We start from the raw sequence: 21671 nt of genomic DNA on the forward strand, positions 1-21671 counted from the left end.
ATGCTGTTCCCCAACTTCTGACTCACAGAAACTGTGAGAAAATAAGTGCATTTTTAAGGTGCTAAGTGTGTGATGAATTGTTGCAACAGTGCTAGAACATTAATACAGAGAACTGACATAGTGATGAGGAACTGCTAGTCTAAATTTTAGAGAAGCAATCCATTATTCCAGTATGCTTTTACCTTGGGCATATTTAAAAAAAAAAAATTTATGTATTTTAGGGGGGAGGGGCAGAGAGAGAGAGAGAGAGAGAATCTTCAACAGATTCCCTCATGAATGGGGATCCCAATGAGGGCCTTGATCCCACGACCCTGAGATCAGAATCTGAGCTGAAATCAAGAGCCAGACACTTGGGGCGCCTGGGTGGCTCAGTCGTTAAGCGTCTGCCTTCGGCTCAGATCATGATCCTGGGGTGCTGGGATCGAGCCCCACATCAGGCTCCCTGCTCCGCGGGAAGCCTGCTTCTCCCTCTCCCACTCCCCCTGCTTGTGTTCCCTCTCTCGCTATGTCTCTCTCTGTCAAATAAATAAATAGAATCTTTAAAAAAATAAAAAAGAGTCAGACACTTAACAGACTGAGTCACCCAAGCTCCACTACCTTGGGCATATTTACAAATCTAGAAGAGACTGAGACGAAGCAATGCAGTAACACCTACATCCTAAGGAAAGTGTAAGTAGAGCCTTGTTCCTACCATGACTGAGGGACTCCAGTAAAAATTTAAATTTTGGATGGTGGGCCTGAGGAACCATACCTTAGGTTTAAGCCTGGAATAAGTAAAAGAGTCATCATGTGAGTTCTAGCATAGCTTTCTTTAATCAATTTGGATGTGCCAAGGAATCTCATTCTCTAAAATTGGGTTAAGTCAGTAGATCTTAACTGGTGGCAGTTTTTTGTTTTTGTTTTGTTTTTTCCCCCCCCAAGGGACATTTGGCAGTGTCTGGGGATATTATGGTTGTCACAACTAGGGGAAGGGGATGACATTGCTTTCTAATGAGCAGAGACCAGGGAGACTATCCAGTCTCCTACAGTACATGGGATAGCCTTCCACAACAAATATTTATCTGTCCCCGAATGCTAATAATCCTGCAGTTCATAAACCCTGTTTTAAGTTGATCCCAGATAGCTGCTGCCTACAGATGCCCAGGAGAAGCAAACACAAAACTTCTCTGGAATAATTTAATGTTATGCTAGTCCTCAAGGTATTACTACAAACAGTTTTATGAATAAAATATCCAGTCTGAAGTAAAAATTAATAAAGCAGTTGAGAAGATAGGACAATATGAATGACAACATAAAGAAATATGACAATCAAAAGAGACCAAGAGAATTTCTTGATGAATAGGCTCTTCTAGACTTTATCTACATTACTGTACTCAAAAGATAAATTAAAAGGTTAGGGCGCCTGGGTGGCTCAGATGGTTAAGCGTCTGCCTTCGGCTCAGGTCATGATCCCAGGGTCCTGGGATCAAGTCCCGCATCGGGCTCCCTGCTCCTTGGGAGCCTGCTTCTCCCTCTGCCTCTCTCTCTCTCTGTCTCTCATGAATAAATAAATAAAATCTTTTAAAAAAAATAAAAGGTTAAATACCTTGGTAGAGAACTAGGAAATATAAAAAGTCACATAGCAGAATTGCCAAGTAGAATAATAAAAGTATTAAATAGAATTACTAGAACTAAAAAAAGTACAGTAACTAAAATTAAGAATCCATTCAATGGGTTTGTAAGTAGGGTGGTGAAGATAAAGAGAGAATTAATGGTGAGGAAGCTCTGTATCAAAGAAGCACGAAGTAAAAAGATAAAACTCACCAAGAGATATAAACTATATTGAAAGTAGAATTAAAAGAACTTACAAATTTATTTGGAATCTCATAAGGAAATGGGAAAACAAATGGGGCAGTAGCTGTGTATGAAGAGATCATGACTGAGATTTATTAGATATGAATTAAACAGTAATTTAGAGATTCAAAAAACTTCAACTTTTAAACAAGTTCAAGGAAATTCACAACTACACAACTACTACTTGCAATATAAAAATGCATATAACAAAAGTAAAAGATTCTAAAAAACTGCATAAGAAAAATGATATACTACATTCCGATGAACCATTGAGAACTGACTTCTAACAAAAGAAGCCATAAGACCATTGAACATGTTCAGTGTGATAAAATGAAAAAAGAACCCAACCACCTAAAATTCTCTGCCTATCTAAAATACCCTCTAAGGATAAAAGCAAAATAAATTCATTTTCAGACAAAACAAAAAGGAATTTATTACTAGGAGACACAAACTTAAATAAACATGAACTCAGAAAAACATTGTATTAGTATTTTAAAGGAACACTAGATTCCAAAGATACTCGAAGCAGTGAAAAGGCATGAGATGGTAAATATGTGGGTAAATATAAATGAGTACTGACCGGATACATAAAGTCATATAAATAATATACACAGAAAAATAATTTATAAGTTATGGATGCAGTAAATAGTGTTCTAATTTTGTTATCTGGCAGGATGAGTTATAGTTCCAAATGAACTAACTTGCACTAACTTCTTTTTTAGCTAATAATAAAAAATAAATAGGGATTAAAATCTGAATCTTCTACTTTCAAAAATATTTAATCAAGGAAAATATGTACTAAAACAGACTGATCAACATTCAAATAATATAAGCAATTGATGTTCTCCTTAATGTTTTGTGTAATTCTACTTAGTACTGAATGGAAACATTTATGAAAGACCTGTTCAAGATCTGTCCATTGAGTTTTCTATTTTGCAAGTTTCATCTTAATTCTTAGTAACATCCCTGATAACAGTGAAAATGGAAAGCTGCTGTTCATAATCCATCTAATAAACAGAAGATATATTTTTAGATGCAGAATGGTGATAACCTCTCCCATTTATCCATTTCATTTTATTATAATAATTAGTTAAAAGACACCTAAAAATACTTTGAGAATGCTAAAGAAATGTATATTCACATAATGTTATTTATTTTTAATATAATAAGAATATTTATAAAATAAGACAATGAGTAAACATTCATGGAGTTTTTATATGAATGCATAGTCTACTGCTTCAGCAATCACTATAGGTCCTGTTTGTATTGCACCTAGAATGAAGGTCTGAAATTCTTTGTTGTTCTGGGAGGAAGAGTATCCTCAATCTCTCCAAGAATCTATTCAGATATTGAAATAAGCAAAAAACATTCATGAGCTTTGAAGTGTTTTCTTTGTATGTTCAGATATCACAACACATCTAATGGAATGGCCAAAACACAAAAAACACTGAGACCACCAAATTCTGGTGAGGATGTGGAGCAACAGGGACTCTCATTCACTGTTGGTGGGATTGTAAAATGGCTTGGCCACTTTGCAAGACAGTTCGCTGTTTCTTACAAAGTGAAACATACTCTTACCATAAGATCTAGCAGTAGTGCTCCTTGTTATTTGCCCAAATGAGTGGAAAACATATATCCACATAAAAATGTGCACATGGATGTTGATGGCAGCTTTATTCATAATTGCCGAAATCTGGAGGTAATAAAGATGCCCTTCAATACGTGAATGGATACATAAACTATGATATGTCCAGACGATGGAGAAATATTTCATAACTTAAAAAAATTGCTCTCAAATCGTGAAAGGCATGGAGGAACTTTAAATGTATGTTATTAAATGAAAGCAGCTGATCTGAAAAAACAACATACTGTATAACTGCAAGTATATGACATTCTGGAAAAAGCAAAACCATGAAGATTATAAAAGCAATAGTAGTTGCTGGTGTTGAGACAGGAAGGAGTGATTAATAGGCCAAGCACAGAGGATGTTTAGGGAAATGCAACTATTCTTTTTTTTTTTTTTTTTTTTTTCAGGTCAGCAACAAGTTTATTATTAGACTGGCAAGGTCACAGACTGGTGCATGGCTAAGTGTTTGGGCCAACTTTCCTTGACTTTCTTTCCACGGGCTTCTGCTGTCAAATTTCTCTACTGGTGTTTGCATCCATTTGCCATGGTTGGTTTGTCTTTAACGGGGGAGGGGGATGGATGGAGTGAGGAGGGGGAAGCAAAGCAAAAGAAGTAACACGGAGTGAAGGCAGGTTCCCTTTAGAGCCTCTCACAGTGACTCTGGGCAATTCACCTGATCTGTGATAGTCATTTTCTCAATGTCAGTATCATTAGAGGTCAAGGATATCTTTTAGATAGGTCACCGTTTCTGGAGGGAGGTAAGGGTTTCTCCCCAAGATCCAAACATGATCCATGTGAAAAAGCCAGACAATTGTGGTGCAGGAGTACACGAGGGCGTAGTTCTCATAGTCGGTGGCCAGGACCCAGTATGGAGCTGAGGGCATCAACCAGAAAAACTTAACTCCCAACTTGGCAGGCTCCATAAGGTTGCCCTGGGTGGCTTCGCCTTCAGTTTGGTTCACGGTTCCATCAGATCTCAACTCCTGGTTTATCACTTTGATGTTTCCGTTTTCCATTAGCGAGTAGTTGGCTTGGATGCAACTTCCCTTCTCAAAGCTCACTGGGATCTTCTTAATTTCGTACCATCGTCCAAGATACTTATTCACATCAAAATCCTTCTGCACTGGAGGGCTCGGGCATTTCCCAAGGAGGAAGCCTTGTCCATCCACAGCGCTGAAGAGGCCGACCAGCACAGGAAGCAGCAGCTCCCTCACCATCTTGGGGCTGAGGATGGAACCTTTTTTTCAAGATGAAGGCAGTTTCCACATGCAAACTCATCCAATTTAGGATGCCTTCTCCTGTTGACTGGCTTCTCCCAAGCTATTTTATCGAAATGAAACTATTCTATATGAGGCTATAATGGCAGGTATATGTCATTTTACATTGGCCAACACCCATAGAATACACACCACCAAGAGTGAGCCTTACTGAAAGACTTTGGGTGACTTACAGACTTTAGGTGACAATGTTGTGTCAGTGGAACTTTCTCTGTGCTCAAATTTGCTGCGAACCAAAAACTGCTCTAAAAAATATAGTCTATTGAAAATAAAAATTTAAAAAAATCATTTTTAAAATGAGTACATGTTATATATCTTTATGCTTTAAAGGAGAATCAGAATTTGGGGCACCTGGGTGGTTCAGTCGGTTAAGCATCCAACTCTTGATTTCAGTTCAGGTCATAATCTCGGGGTTGTGAGATCAAGCCTCATGTCAGGCCCTGCGCTAGGCAGTCTCCCTCTGCCCCTCCCACCCACCTCTCTAAAAAAAAAAAAAGAGTGAAAATAAAAATCTGTGGATCTTTATGTTTTGTGTCTGCTATCCACCTCATGAGCCTAAGAGAATATACATCTATTAATGTCTCAGACTTTGCATATTACTTCAGAAAATTCACACAGAATGAATAGATAAGAGCCAAGGATAAAACAGAATGAGCTACCTTAATTTTAGTGCCGTAGTAAACAGTTTTCAGTTTCCTGTGCCACAGTAAAAATGTAATTTGTCCATTCCTCATGGTATCAAGAGGCAATAGTGTAAGTTTGGATAGCACTTTACAGTTGGCAGAGCATGTTCAGATAATATTTATTTATTTTTTACCATAAGCCACTAAATTAGAGGGTGTAAGTCATAGACCTATTAGGGTGGTCAGAAAATTTAAACTCAGAAAGAGTTCATATGTGATGTCATACAGCTAAGAATTGTGTTCAAATCTGGAATTTCTTTTCTGTCTTACTATTGCACTTCATAGAAACAATCAAAAAAGTTGATATATGTCTCATAAAAATTGCCTTAAAGATCACAGAATCCTAACATGTTAAAATTAAGTTGGTAGTATTTTATATTACTGAGAATGTGATGAGCTGAGTCTTCTCATAGGCACCTGATGAAACTAAAATTGGTTAAATTCTATCAGAAATAAAAAAAAGAAATCATTTGAAAATAATTACAGAAAACATTTTTAAGTTCAAAGTCATTAATACAGTAACAAGATATTTTTTGCTGCATTATCACAGCTGAATTCATGATAGCAAGAAAAGAGAAGCAATCTAAAAAAGAGGAATGATTGATTAGGTGAGCCATAACATCTCTAAAAGATAGAACATTATGTAGCCATTTAAAATTATATTTTGAAAAATTTGTTGTGACATCAAAATACGAATTTTGTGGGGGAGATATGATGTGTTAACGGTAGATAACTCTAAACTCTCCATTATAGTGATTATGAATTCAGACCCCAATTCCAGAGTGCCTGAGTTCACAGTCTGTCTTGGGCAATTGCTACCTTTGTGATGCCAAGGAATTTACATAAGTTTATGTGCCTCAATTTGCTCAACTGTAAAATGGGGGAAAATAGTAGCACATACTGATCATGCTGTTGTGAGAATTGAGAAAATAGACATAAAGAGCTTAGAAATGTTCCCCAGACATGGTATATTTAATGCTCGAGTTTTATTGTCATCATCCTATGAACTAAGTGTATACTTATTATATTTCTTCTCTGTCAGATTTCATTTCCAGAAACTGTACTTTGAAAAGCCAAAGGAAATTATCCCTAAAATCACTTTCCTCCTTCCCCTTTCCCACTTGTAATTACCCAAATAAATCTTAAAAAAGAAAATGAGAGAAAAACAAACCACCTTTTCTTCAAGTTAATGCCTCTGAGTTGAGAATCAACAGTGAAGGTTTTAAAGGCACTGGGCTTCAAGAACAGTGACTGTGTCAGGGAGGGTCCTGAAGTTGTAGATCTCTGTCTAGGATGAGGGTCATTTTGTTGTCTTATCTGTCCATGGGCCTTCACCGACATCTTCGCTCTTAGCCCTGGACTGAACTGTTTTTATTTAGTATTCTCATAGATGTTTTTGTATTAACTATTAGACCCCAGTTTATTTTTTTTAACTTTTTTAAGATTTTTTTTTTTTTTTTTTTTTGAGAGAGAGAGAGAGCACAAGCATGAGCTGGTTGGGGGGGCAGGAACAGAGGGAGAAGGGAAGGCATACTCCCCCCACTGAGCAGGGAGCCCTACCAGGGGCTGGATCCCAGGGCCCCGATATCATGACCTGTGGCGAAGGCAAACGCTCAACCACTGAAACATCCAGGTGCCCCTAGACCCCAATTTAAGATAAAACTCTTTTTTTTAAGATTTTACTTATTTATTTGACAGAGAGAGAGCACAAGCAGGGGAAGCAGGAGAGGGAGAAACAGGCTCCCCGCTGAGCAGGAAGCCTGACTGGGCTGCATCCCAGAGCCCTGGGATCATGATCTGAGCCACCCAGGTGCCCCAAGAATAAACTTGTAATTAACCCTCTTCCTTCTATTATTTTGGGCACTTTATAGGAAAACACATAGACCTATAATGTAGTAAAAGTGATTTTCTATCCTCTATTTGTAATGCAGTATACTACATACATAAGGAGTGTGGGAAGTATGTGTTTCCTTTTTTTCTTCCAACACCTTTCTACCTTTTGTACTTTTGTAAATTTTTGAGATTTTCTGCAATGAGCATGCCTTATATTTGTAATAAAAAAAAAGGCTATAAAATTAAAGCCATATAAATGTTTTAGAGGAAAGAATTAGCAATTACCTTCTTTACAGTAGCATTATATTTTCTGATCTTTCTCTGAGTTATTATAAAGATATGTTGAATTATATTGCCCCTCAAACACGAAGTGCTTTTCAGTGTTTACAAACTATATTTAAGGGATGCCCTCAGTGAAATTCAGCTTCATTTAGGGTGATATTTTACAATAACTCTGTGCCAGAATGGTGCAACAGGAATAGAAACATCAGAATTATACACTTTGCTCAGCTACGACTGAAGGTACGTAAACACATATGGGCAGAAACGCAAATCTAGCATCGATTTAAGAGTTTTCCCATAGAGAGCAGTTATTTTCATCTGTACACTCATTCTTCTTTCATACTTGATATGCAAGCACACACTATTTCCTGAGTGAATATGGATATACATCTGCTCCGAGGGGACATATGTATGAAGGAGCTAAAAACAGCAGCTATGTGTACTCATATTTGGCAAGACATCTGGGTGGATTTATTTTACCTAATTTAACTGCAAAATGTATATGTTTCACTTGAATTTGTGAATACTTAAATCGATTGCAGGCTCTTGATTCTTCCTTGGCTTTTATGCCCTATTTTTAGTAGTTATAATTGAAAATATAAGGGTAAGTCCTTGTGTATTTTAACTGTACACATTTAAAGAAACTTCACTTATGTGTTAAAACCATGGCCTTTAAAATAAAGAGCTGGTTTATTTTTTAATTTTTTAAAAATATTTTATTTATTTATTTATTTGTGAGAGAGTGAGAGCACAAGCGACAAGCAGAGGGAGAAGGAGGTTCCCCGCTGAGCCGGGAGCCCGATGTGGGACTCAATCCCAGGATGCCTGGGATCATGACCTGAGCCAAATGCAGATGTTTAACTGACTGAGTCACCCAGGCGTCCCTACAATGAAGAGCTGTTTACAATAAAGTGTGCCACAACATATCTTCATTACATGACTCTGTGTGGAGTTGAACTTAGCTTGAAGGTGAGCATGATACCACCACACACTCTTAAGTCTTTATGTTTCATGTCTTTTACTTAAGACAGAACCATGCTGACTGTATTCCAGGCAATGTGGTTGTTGCTGCGGGTACAGGGATGCATGGAATGTGTTAGTGACTTCTAGGAGCTCACAGTGTAGGAGGCAAACAGATAAATAAGTATGGCCCAATCTGGTGGGCTCTGTAATACATATTACAATTGTGTCACAAAGGTGAGAGGAGATACTCGAGGGTATAATCAAAAGCCAAAGGAGGACAGACATGCCATTGAATACCTGTCCATAGAAGAGCCACTTTGGTGGCAGCACAAAGATAATTATTTGATTTTATTTCATTTTACTTCATCTTATTCCATTTCATTCCATTCATTTTTTTTTAATAAATTCTAGTGCTGGGGGTGCTGGGGCAGCAGCCCATGGGGAGAGAAGGCTGCACAACCCCAGTGTCTTGTGTGTTGTAGAAAATGAGGCTACTGTGCTTGCATCAGCCAGGATAGGCTCTGAGAAGATGATATGAAACCAGTTTCCCTAAGAGGAAGCTCTAGCACCCAAGGAGCCTGTTGTCCATTATAGGAGATACACATGCAAACAGATTATTAGATGAAGAACAAAACTGTCTTCAGAGGGCTGGGAGAAGCACAAAGGATGGAGTTGCTACCTTCATGGGCCGGGGGGTGGGGGGCGGTGGTTGTCAAAGTACAGTTTAAATATATGATGTCTCTTGGTTTTAGACACGTTAATGTCAAAATTTCTTATTTTAGGATTGAAGAAGTGTTGAAATTAAGGGTCCTCGTAACGAATGTGAAATACCTCTGCAGATAGAAAGGAGGAAAGGTTTTCTGGGTTAGGGTAATGGTATATGCAAAGTTGTGAAATCGAAGAAAGAATATTGGGCCTTTCTAAGAAAGACAATTACTTTGTTATGGAATTGCGTGTGTAGATGTGTATTTTAAATGGTGCACAGGAATATTGATATATATGAAAGTTTCATTATGAGACCAAAGTTGTGTAATAATAATATATTTTCCTAGAAGTCATTTAATTGTTATTAAAGATATCTCCATTTAACTTGAAACACGTATGAGATTTTTTAATGTTTTAAGTATTAAATCCTCATGGTGGACATTTACTGAATTAATATTGCACACGATATCTCTAGTATATTCTATTTATTTTCATTTTGTATTTTAACAAGAAAAACAGCCATTAGAAGTACCAGGTGTAGGAACGTTTTGGGTAAGAACTACTTATGTAGGCTTTTCTCTCCCTATTATTCCATCTGGAGAAAGTTCACAATCTGTAGCTATTTGTCCCCATCCCAAAGTGAGAAGAGGAGAAAGAAGGTCTCAAATGGAAAAGGTGTCTTTTCAGAATGGGAGACGACATTTCTTAAACTTGACAAAAGTTTTAGTACTAATACGTTGATAGGCACTATACCATTGAATCCTCCCAAAAGTTATTTGAAGTAGATGCTAATATAGCACCTGTAAGGATGAGTATATGAAAGCTAAGTCTAAGAAAGAGTAGCAAGTTCAAGGTCACAGAGCCAATAAATAGGGGAGGGAAGAATCTCAGAACCTGCTGCAAACCATATAGAGTCTGCTAAGCTTTAAAGAGGAATAGTGAAAATAATAGTTCAGGAAATATAAAATACTCACCTTTTCCCTGTCCTGTACACTTTCCCTGAAGAAAGGTATGTAATGCCTTGCCTCCTCCTGCACTAGGCAAAGCAAATCCAGAAATCATGGTCTATAAGGGAGGAAATGTTAAGATCCTAGTGCCCCAAGACTGCCCTCATTTCGGATAACAGCTGTAGGTTTGGAGGCCTTAGGATCACTCTTGCTTTAGATCAGCTGGATATGAATTTGACAGTCCCTCTTAACCAACCTTAGGTTTGATAATTCACTAGAAGGACATACAGAATTTGGTGAAAACCGTATATTTACGCTCACACTTTATTTGGGGAAAAGATACAAATTAAATTCAGTCAAGGGAAGAAACTTACAAGGCGGGACCCAGAAAGGGGTGCAAACTTGGAGCTTCCAGTCATTTTCTCTCTGTGGGATCATGGGAACTTTTACCTCTTTCCAGTCAGATATGTGAAAATATGTGAAGTACCACCAATCGGAGGCTTTGGTGTCTAGAGCTTTAATTGGTGCTTGATCAGACACTGCCTTCTTGGCTGACTTTCACCTTCTAGCCTCTCCCAGAAGTTTAGGCTCATACCTTTAGACCTTAAAATCCCCCATCACAATTTACATTGTTAAGACTGTCTGGCAGCTAAAGTTCTAGTAAAATGAAGACATTCCTATCTGGCAGGACTCCTATCCAGAAGTCTAGAGATCACCTCCCAGTAATTGAGGACCAACATTTGTCACTACACAATGTCCTGTGTGTTTAACCTAAACAAAACAAAACAAAACAAAACAAAACACCTAATATTTATAGTGCCTTTTAAAAACCTTAATTTTAGTTCCTTGAACAACAACAACAACAACAACAACAACAAAAAAAAAAGAAACAGTGAAGTGTAACCTACAACAACAAAAGTATTCTCTTCTATCCCCAGTACCAGCAGCACTAGAATTTCCAGGGTATTTTACTCCACATCTGTGTAAAGTGCTCACCGTCCACAAAATACTAGAGCTCTCACTTTATCTGTAGAGATGAGAGTGGGGTGGGTGATGGAAAGAGTATGATTTTTTGGGGGGAAAGGGGGGTATAGAAGGAGAGGGAGAGAGAGCATCTTAAGCAGGCTTCATGCCCAGTGCAGAGCTAGGTGCAGGATTCAATCTCACAACCCAGAGATCATGACTTGAGCCAAAAATCAAGATTTGGATGCTTAACTGAGGGAGCCACCCAGGTGCTCCAAGAGTGGTACGATTTTTAGACTTGTATTTACCAATTTATTTTTTCAGGACAAAGCACAATATAGCTTCCTCTAATCTACATTGTACTACAGGGTATTCATATTACTTTCTAAAGACATAAACTGATGTTCTTCTCAGGAAATGGAAGTTGAGTATGATGAATTTGAGTAGTTTTCACAATAAATGTATATCTAATAAACATGGATTAGCTAAAATAGCCATTATTAAAATGCAGGATGCAGTCGGAAAGTGAATACATTCCTTGTGTCTAGGGCCCTGCTGTGAATTAAACATGCACACGATTTATGAAAAGCCCCCATGATAGAGAACTCTCTCAGTTTAAAAGAATTCTATCTAAGGAATATGCTTATCTTTCCTCAGTGGATGTAGATACTCATTTTTAGGCATGACCAGGAACAATGTTAACATTCAGCAGAAAGGTCTAAATTGGATGGATATTAGAGTACTGTACAGGGCAGAGCAGGAAATAGTTCCCACGTTGCAAACATCAGGAACAACCTGAAGCGTTGTAGCAAACAGGTCTCCTTAGAACAATAGAACTTTACCCCCTTCTTGCCCCCCGCCACACACAACTTAGCAAATAATCCAAACATTTATTCCAAACAAAGATAGCACCTCTCCAAGAAATGAATTCTGGAAAACAGATTTTCCCCATATTATTTATCTACCTCCCATTTCTAAACTTGACAGCTGCTTTGGGTCACATTTGCACATCCTTTCTTTTTAGAGCATGCATTCCTGCACCCTTATCCACCCTTCACCCGTCTATCAGTAAAGGCTCCGCTACTCTCTTCCCTCTGATGTTCATAGTACTTTGGTTCTCACTCCTACTCTTCAGTTTTCTCTGTGTTGTCCATCGAGTCGTATCTATGTTAATGAATCAGGTTCTGTGCTCTGTTTTGAACTCTGAGAGACAGGTCTTCTCTCTCCAGCATACATCGCGGTGCTTGGCACGGAGTCTCAACACAATCAGTGACTGCTGAATCTGTGAACAAGGGAGATACCCAATACTTTCAAATAAGTTTTCCTCGGGGATGCAGATGCGTTCTTCGGATGGAATCGACCTATATCATTCTTCAGTCAGCTGAACAAATGCTATCAAATTATAATTCATGAAATCATGCTTAGGCAGCTGAGGTAATACCATCAAATTATTTTTCAGAGAAACTGAAAAGATAAGTAACAAGATTCTTAGATTTACCGATTAACATACAATGTCTGAAGTAATACTGTAATTTTAAGGCTTAATTTTTGAAAAACCCTGAGTGTCTGTGCTGATGACTGTGGAGGAATATAAAACTCTAGATAACAGATGTACCGGATGGCAAAGCTGATGTTATAGCAACCGCAAGTTTGGAAACATCACTTGTACTTTGCCCAAACACAAATTCACTTCCCGCATGCATGGAATAAACTTCCGGGGAAGAGACTTCCCAAGGGCTAATGGTTAGGGCCAGCATTCCACTTCAAAATGAATTTTGAGTACTCAAGTACTCAAAAAATTCCAGGTTAAACCCAAGAGTTTGATTCCAAATACTATGGAAAATAAATTATTTTGGCCTGAGTCCTTTTTTTGGAACAGGTTTTCTGAAATAGATGGATCTCAATATGATTACATCCAATTTAAAATAACAGTCCAGGAGCATCTAGATTAGTTACCCAAAAGTCTTTTGTTGGTTAAAACAAATACAAAAGTAAAAATAAATAAAAATGGGGTTTTGATCCTGAGAAACTTATAAAATATATTTTATATTTATAATAACATTAAAAGGAAGAATAAGTATGCAACTCTAATCAAACAAATTTTTATCAGGGCAAATGAATATATGAAATTTTGTACATAATGGTTTGACATCATTTTTGTTTATTTTTTATAAAGATTTTTATTTATTGAGAGAGAGAGAGAATGGTAGAGAGAGAGCATGAGAGGGAAGAAGGTCAGAGGGAGAGGCAGTCTCCCTGCTGAGCAGGGAGCCCGATGCGGGACTCGATCCTGGGACTCCAGGATCATGACCTGAGCTGAAGGCAGTCGCTTAACCAACTGAGCCACCCAGGGACCCTGTTTGTTTAGAGAGGGGGAGCAGGGAGGGACAGAGGAAGAAGGAAAGAGAAAGAATCTTAAGCAGGCTTCAGGCCCATCGCAGAGCCCGATGCAGGGCTTGATCTCTTAACTCTGATATCATGTCCTTAGCCAAAATCAAGAGTTGGATGCTTAACCAACTGAGCCACCCAGGTGCCATTGACATTACATTTTATGTCAAACATTTTTTAAAAACATAATTGTGTTTACCATTATAAAATGTCTAACCCATCCAGATTTCATGGGGTAAAAATGGAAGCATTCTTGTCAAGGTAATAATAGCCTAGCATCATTTACTGAGCATTTACTATGTATCTTTCACTGCTTGAAGTGACTAGGTTAAAATACTCATGCAGACATAGGTGTATGTACATAAAAAATTTTATGAAATAAAATTTAATTTGAACTCAAAAGTCCTGCATAATAATGAGTGAATATTAGAAAATATGGACCTTAAATAGCAGCTTTCTATTCAACAATTGCAAGTTAACTTAAGCGTTAGATTGTGGATTTGGTTTTGTGATGATTGGCTCTCAAGTTTTCCTTCAGAGAGTACAGTTATTTTTGTTCCATCAACATACTCAGTTCAAGTGTTTTTTTTTTTTAATCAGTCAATCAATTATTAATTGTTCCTGTGTTATGTCACAAACATTTTTTTAGGTTTCCCTGAGAATTGAATAAGTTGACAAATTGTTTAGAAAAACCAATTAAAAACATCCTCTAAGAATATGTATATGGTAAATCCCATATCCATTTAGTACAAATTCATTTACTGGGAATTCTTCTAAACATAAAAATAAGATTTACATATTATTTTAATGATTTATAACAAAATCTGCTTATTAGAAAATTCGCAGAAACTTAACGCAAGCTTATGGAACTTAAAGGCAAGACAACATTTAACACACACTTAAAAACAAGTAACTATATATTTTCCCCCCTAAGGATGAATTTTGTTTCTTAAAGAGGAAGAACTATTTGAAGTCTATGCTTTTTTTTTTTTTTTTTTGAGGGGTGTTGCTAAACCTTTTAAAATATTGTCAGGTTACATATGGAATGACAAACCTGTAGGACTATTTGAACATTCTGTGATTTCATATTAACTCCTTGCTTTTTGGTTAACCAGTTAATTTTCCACCATGGTTTGACCCTAGAATCCATTGCAGATCTTCATATCATGTTTCATATGACACTATGGCAATGTTTATATTTATTATTTTCTCCTTTATTAAAGTTTTATTCGTTATCATTAATTTTTCCTGGGATTTTCTTAATTTTACAAATCGTTGTTTGGGAAAGTACTAGGATAAAGAATACTGTGTGATGCTCTAATGGAGAAGCAAACAATTTAAGATGAAGACCCTTAATTCTACGTGCTAAGAGTCTAATTGACACAAGACATTCATGCATAGTGACCAAATAGATATTAAAGAATAATAATAATAACAAATAAATAGGGATGCATGGGTGGCTCTGTAGGTTAATTGTCTGCTTTTGGCTCAGGTCATGATCCCTGGGTCCTGAGATCAAGCTCTGGGTCCTCAGGCTCCCTTCTCAGCGGGGAGCCTGCTTCTTCCTCTCCTTCTGCCGCTCCCTCTGCTTGTGCTCTCTTGCTATCTCTGTCAAACAAATAAATAAAAAACTTTAAAAAATAATAAAAAATAACAAATAAATAATATTTCTACTTTTTGATGGCTTATTTATTTTTAATTGTGCCAGTAACTTTCAAATATATTATAATTTTTAACCCTCACAACAATCCTGTGAGGTTATCATGAATCTGGTTTTGTTTTGTTATGAGGCTAAGGGCAGAATCCAAATAGGCATAGCTTTTCCAACCCCAAATACCATGTCCTCTCCATTAAGGTTGTCAACTAGAAAAGGCAAAAGACCAGCTAATTGTGAAGGTAGAATTTAGAAATTCTCTTATTCTGTGATGGAAAGGTGTAGATTGCCTGTACCATTCCTGACTGTGTTTCTCTTTTGCAAATTTTTAATGTTTAATTGCACCTGAAGTCAGAAAAGGCCATCATTACACTGTATGTATTAGGTAAGAACCCTAGCCCCCAAGAGGTTGAGATAAATAGCATTAGGAAGGAATTTCCTAATTCCAAACAAACAAAAAACAAAAACAAACAAACAAAAATAACAACTTATTGATCCTAGGTAGAAATCTTATTCCAGAAATCTTTCTGTAGCTCAGTTGGCCACAGCCCTTATCATCTCAGCTCGTCTGGCTGACAGTGTCCTTTTTCCTGTGTTAGAATCTGAACAGCACATGTGTGCAAGGATAATTTTATTCCTTGTGATGAATAAAAAATGTATGGAAAGTCAACCCTTGCTTTAAATAAACCTAAATGTATTTTATTTCTCTTTACTCAAATGCAGAATATATTTAGTATGAAACATACTCACTTCTCAAAGTCAGAACTAGGAGCTTGAGGGTTTCTGAGGTAGACGATCGGTATTTTTAAAATCAATTTGAGTTCTGTATTGATTAGGAGATAAAATTGACTATGAAACAGATGCAAAATAATGTAAATTAGATGGAATATTATTTCTCTTTAATGTAATAGTCTAGGTTTAAGCAATCCAATAGGGTTAGTATTTTAGTTCAGGAACCTGGGCTGCTCTATTGTGTTGAAGTGCCTTTCATATGGTATGACTTACGATATAAGACGCGTGATGTAAGGTAAATCACCTATGCCAAATTGGCCAGAAATCCTATGTATAATCACACCTGAGTGCAAGGAAACTAGAAAATGCAGACTCTACTCCAGTTGGCTTTCTCCCAATGGAAAGAAAAAAGAGGATCAGTGTTTCTATGAGTATCATAGAACTACACCTCTCAGTCTCTGCCATACACTCAATCACCTGAGCTCTCAGTTTTCCTCTGAAAAAAATTGTAAACTTTATGACTACTTTGCTTCAGTGGTACTCTGTCAACACTATATGGATTTCCACTTTTTTGATGGGTTATTCATTTTTAACTTACCTCTCTTCTATTCAGTGAAGGTGGGGTCTGTACATTAGTTCTTTGAGTTTTCTTGAGAATGCCTTATGACCTAATGTAAGAATAATTTTCAAAAATTATCATTTATATAAGAGAAGAACATACATTTTTTTAATTATGTGGTACAGAAATACACATTAGGTCTATTAATAGTGCAGTTTAATGGGCACACATTAAAATCTCTATCGTTTTTCCTGTTTGATTACAAAATTAATGAGTGATAGATTGTTAAATATGTTAAGATCAAGGATGGCTCAATATCTCCCTGTAATTTCATCAATTTTTTGTTGTACATTTTTCTAGGCTCTTTGTTAGGTGCACAAACACAAAATTTCTGTATATTTCGGTCCAGTTTTACATGCTTTGTGTGCCAAATATAACTTTTTAAATTAAAGACTATTTGTCTCCTTCTGGTTACTTGTTTGAATTATCATTTCCCATTCTTTTTTTTTTTTTTTTTTTTGGCCCAACAAATTTCATGAGGATGGGGTTGCGTTTAGGAATCCTCAGTGTATTTCCTTGTTTGTTCCCTTTCTCCCCATCAACACTGGGGCCTGGCAGAGGCTGACCAGCTTTCTTGATTTCTCCTTTGTTGGACAGAAAACCGTCCCCCACCCACCTTTTCAAAGTTGAGTGGCCCTCTTTGTGTTTCCGTCTCAGTTGAAGCTGCTTCTTGCTGATGCCAAAGATTTCCTCTCTCTCCTCCTTTGGCCAAGCATCCAAGGCCCTTGGTTGTGAGCACAGGGGAAATGGCCAGAGTGTCAGCTGTGAAAATAGCAGATTGCATGTCAGTTTCCAGGGCTGCCCGCTTCACTTTGTGTTGTGAGGATTTCCTAGAATGTTTTGCGAATTCATTTTATAAATATATTTATCCATTATTTCTAGGTGTCTTTAAATTTTCATTTCTAAGGGATCTGCTCCTTTTTAATGTCATACATAGGAATGTCCTTGGATTATTTCATGCTTTTGCTACTCTCAGATAACAGCAAACTACATTTAGAATAATTACTCTTACATTTATGATACATATTTTTGTTTTGTTCCCTATCTCTAGTCAGTATCCTTTACTAAATTCAGAAATAAACCTACCATAGGTTTTGATAGAGGATGGCATCATCAAATGTAATCTAATAACTCCAGCCACATACCCCTGGCCTCCACCACATACTGGGCCATATTCCCTCTGTGCTCCAACCACACTGGCCTGAAAATTATCACACTTCCTTCTACCACAGTGACTGTGCACATCCTATACAGCTGTAGCCTTTGCCTAGAAACATTTTTCCTTCCGTTTCACATATTTCTCCAACCTCATTGTGGCCAATACTTTCTCAAAAGAAACATCTCTGACCTCCCTTATATTTTCAAATCACAACTATAATTTCTCAGCACAACTGAAGGGCTCTGAGAATAGCAGTTAATTCATATTTACGTGTGTGTGTGTGTGTGTGTCAGTGTGCATGTGTTTGCTTTGAATGAATGTTGTGAAGGCATGGGCCTTGTGTATCAGAGTTAACTGTGTATCTCCCTTATTCACCATGGTGCCGGGTGTGCAGTGAATTGTACATAGGTATTAGTTTCATAAATGAAATACTGTGTGAATCTACTTGAATGACAAAGTGAGAGAATAGGTCTTGATAATATTTTCATTTTGATTGAATAGCATATTCTGTTATTGCTCTCACAGATGTGTTTGTTTACAAGAGACTAGTTGTGAACACATCTAACATTGCTACCTCAGCATAATTTTACACCAACCTCCCACTCTATTGAGAGTGGATTGGCTTTATTGTATCAGTGTTATAGCACTGCCCAATAATTGGACAAGGACTAGATTATTTACCCAATGACTACAGTTTCCCTGAAGGAGCGTAAGGTTATTTTTTTTTTTTTTGAGACTATTTGTTTTAGCATCTGCCATACTTTTACGATCTAAAGATAACCCCCAAAATAAACTTATAACTAATTTTAATCTAGAAGAAACCAAGCTCTAACATGAAATAGGAGACAACAGAGGATGTAAAATTAAAGTAAATGTTCTGGGTTTTCATTTTAGAAAGGATGGGTGCATTATATTTCAGATTTGAGCCCAGAGTAAATAAATACTTTATATGTCATAATGGAGAAACCAATTCTTTTCAATGAAATTTTCAAGAAAGTTTAATTTCCTCACAAAACAGTAATTTTTTTGGAACTGTCGCTTAATGTGATGGTGTTTTTTATTGATGATGTTTGTTTGATCGTTTCTATTATCAAGAATGACACTGATGGTTCAAGACTTAAATGCACCATTTCTTCAATGAACTTAATATCTAGACTATAGATGGAAGATGGTACACAAAAATGACTAAAAAGTGACTTTGGAGGACATGGTAAATGTGGAAATTAGGGTGTAATCATAGTTAAAAGCTAACTATCATTTCAATAGAGATGTTTCCTATTAGTATTACACAGTGAAATTTCAGAAAAAAATTTATAAAGAATTTAATTTGCACAAATGATTACATTAGCACAGTTAAGGAATATTAACAATTAGTCTGTATGTTCAACATGAATATGATCTTGCAGAGTTTTAATTGAAGGGGTTTATGCATGTTTAGCAGGTTTAATGTTGTGTCTTTGTCAATGACTCTGTTGTGTAATATAGGTGGGTGTGATTAGGTTGTAATAAGGCCATTTCACAATAGGTGCATCCAAAATGAGGGTCCAGATGTGTGGTAAGTGCAAATGGGATACTACTGAAGAAAAATGTTATGGTGTAGAAAAGACTGTCTACACTTGGATAGTTGGGTCTAGGAGAGAGTCTTAAAATGAACCCATCTTGTTCTTGCTTAAATTCATTTTGTTTTCCAGACACTAATGGGATATTAAAATGGGATTTTTTTCCCCTTTTCAGAATAGTGGTGAAAAACACTATTCACCAAGGATATGATGAGACCACATATTGTAAAGAAATTAAAACCTTGGTTTCTCTGGCTTTGATGCCTGTGAACAGCACTTAAAATGCCAATAACTTTTGGCTCAATATTTCAAATGGTGGAACTCTAATGTAATGAAAATTTATATGCAGAGATGCTCATTATAGCAATGTTTACAGTAGCAATATATTCAAAACAAGTATTTTTCCATGGATGAAAGACTAATTAAATAAACTATGATGCATTAAAATAGTTGAACCTTATATATTCTCTAATTGAGATATATAACATTCGTATATATGATAGAATTTACATTAAGTGAAAAGCTGAAATATTAAATGGGATTTGGAAGACAAAACTGAAGAAAATAAATCATAGAAAAAAATGAATAAGGTATAGGGGCGCCTGGGTGGCTCAGTCGGTTAAGCGTCTGCCTTCGGCTCAGGTCATGATCTCAGGGTCCTGGGATCGAGCCCCACGTCTGGCTCCCTGCTCAGCGGAGAGCCTGCTTCTCCCTCTCCCTCTGCCTGCCACTCTGCCTGCTTGTGCTGTCTCTCTATCTGTCGAATAAATAAATAAAATCTTTAAAAAAAAATGAATAAGGTATAAAAATTTGTATTGTTGGGGCACTTAGGTGGGAGAGATGGTTAGTCATCTGACTTTTTTTTTTTTTTGATGTAGTGTTCCATGATTCATTACGTATAACACCCAGTGCTCCATTCAGTATGTGCCTTCTTTAATACCCATCATCAGGCTAACCCATCCCCCCACCCTCCTCCCCTCTAGAACCATCTGTTTGTTTCTCAGAGTCCAAAGTCTCTCATGGTTCGTCTCCTCCTCCAATACCCCTCCCTTCATTTCTCCCTTCTTACTGTCTTCTTCTTCTCTTTTTTTTTTTAACATATAACATATTATTGTTTCAGAGGTACAGGTCTGTGATTCAACAGTCTTACACAATTCACAGCGCTCACCATAGCACATGCCCTCCCCAATGTCTATCACCCAGCCACCCCATCCCTCCCACACCCCACCACACCAACAACCCTCATTTTGTTTCCTGAGATTAAGAATTTCTCATATCAGTGAGATCATATGATACATGTCTTTCTCTGATTGACTTATTTCGCTCAACATAATACCCTCCAGTTCCATCCACGTCGTTGCAAATGACAAGATCTCATTCCTTTTGATGGCTGCATAATATTCCATTGTATATATATATATACCGCACCTTCTTTATCCATTCATCTGCAATGGACATCTTGGCTCTTTGCATAGTTTGGCTATTGTGGACATCGCTGCTATAAACATCTGGGTGCACATATCCCTTCAGATTACTACATTTGTATCTTTGGGGTAAATACCCAGTTGAAGCATCTGACTCTTGACTTCTGCTCAGGTCATGGTATCAGTGTTGTGAGATCAAGCCTGACGTAGGGCTCCATGCTCTGTGCAAAGTCTGCTTGGGATTTTTTCTCCCCATCCCTCTGCTCCTCATGCTCATGCTTTCTAGCTCTCTCTCTTAAATAAATAAATCAAACTTTATAAAATTAATATTGTTTACACTAGTACCATCTGTTCTATATGATTTGCTTCCATTCTTTGAACTTTTTAGTTTGTGTATATGTTCTGTAATGACTCTGTTATTCTTATGGGATATGAATGATAAAATATTTAAAATCAGAGTATATGTTTTAAATACTAAAATTGAAAAATATAAATACATGTTCTTTTCATTGAAGATAGCTAAGGGAATAATTGTAAGTTAAATCTGTTTCATTATTAATAGAAACATTTAAGAACAACCTATGTATACATCCTTTAAAAGACATAAAATATGTAGAAGTTAAACGGGATGGGCATCTGTATCTGCCATTAACTAATTTAGTTAATGCTTTAGAAGTAAGCAGCATTAGCCAAGTACACTTTATCTCAAAAGAAGTTTCTTTTGTCCAAAATGCATTTAAGGCTTTGAGATACCAATTTTGGAGCAGGCATTTCCCAGCTATGCGAAGTCTCTCCAAAATTAAATGACATAAATAGCACGTCATATCAAGTTTTATGACAATCATTCAAGGAAAAATGCAAGTAAACCATAATGTATGGAAGTACCTTTCCATTCACCTCATTATAGCATTTTGATAAAGTATACCATTAGGATAGGAAAAAAATAATGCTGAAGAAATTTTCATCATTTTCAGTCTTATTAGCAAACATAAAAGTAATGATTAAATACCAAACTATGTGGTA

General features: G+C 36.8%; 1 pseudogene; it reads right to left on the reverse strand.

Annotated features, from left to right (window-relative positions):
• Positions 1–4109: 4109 nt before the first annotated feature.
• LOC114204789 (apolipoprotein D pseudogene) lies at positions 4110–4727 on the reverse strand (annotated as a pseudogene).
• Positions 4728–21671: the final 16944 nt, after the last annotated feature.

Source organism: Eumetopias jubatus, unplaced genomic scaffold (assembly GCF_037043125.1).
Source record: "Eumetopias jubatus isolate StellerSeaLion01/CBP00866 unplaced genomic scaffold, mEumJub1_p1.0 scaffold_5, whole genome shotgun sequence".
NCBI lineage: Eukaryota > Metazoa > Chordata > Mammalia > Carnivora > Otariidae > Eumetopias > Eumetopias jubatus.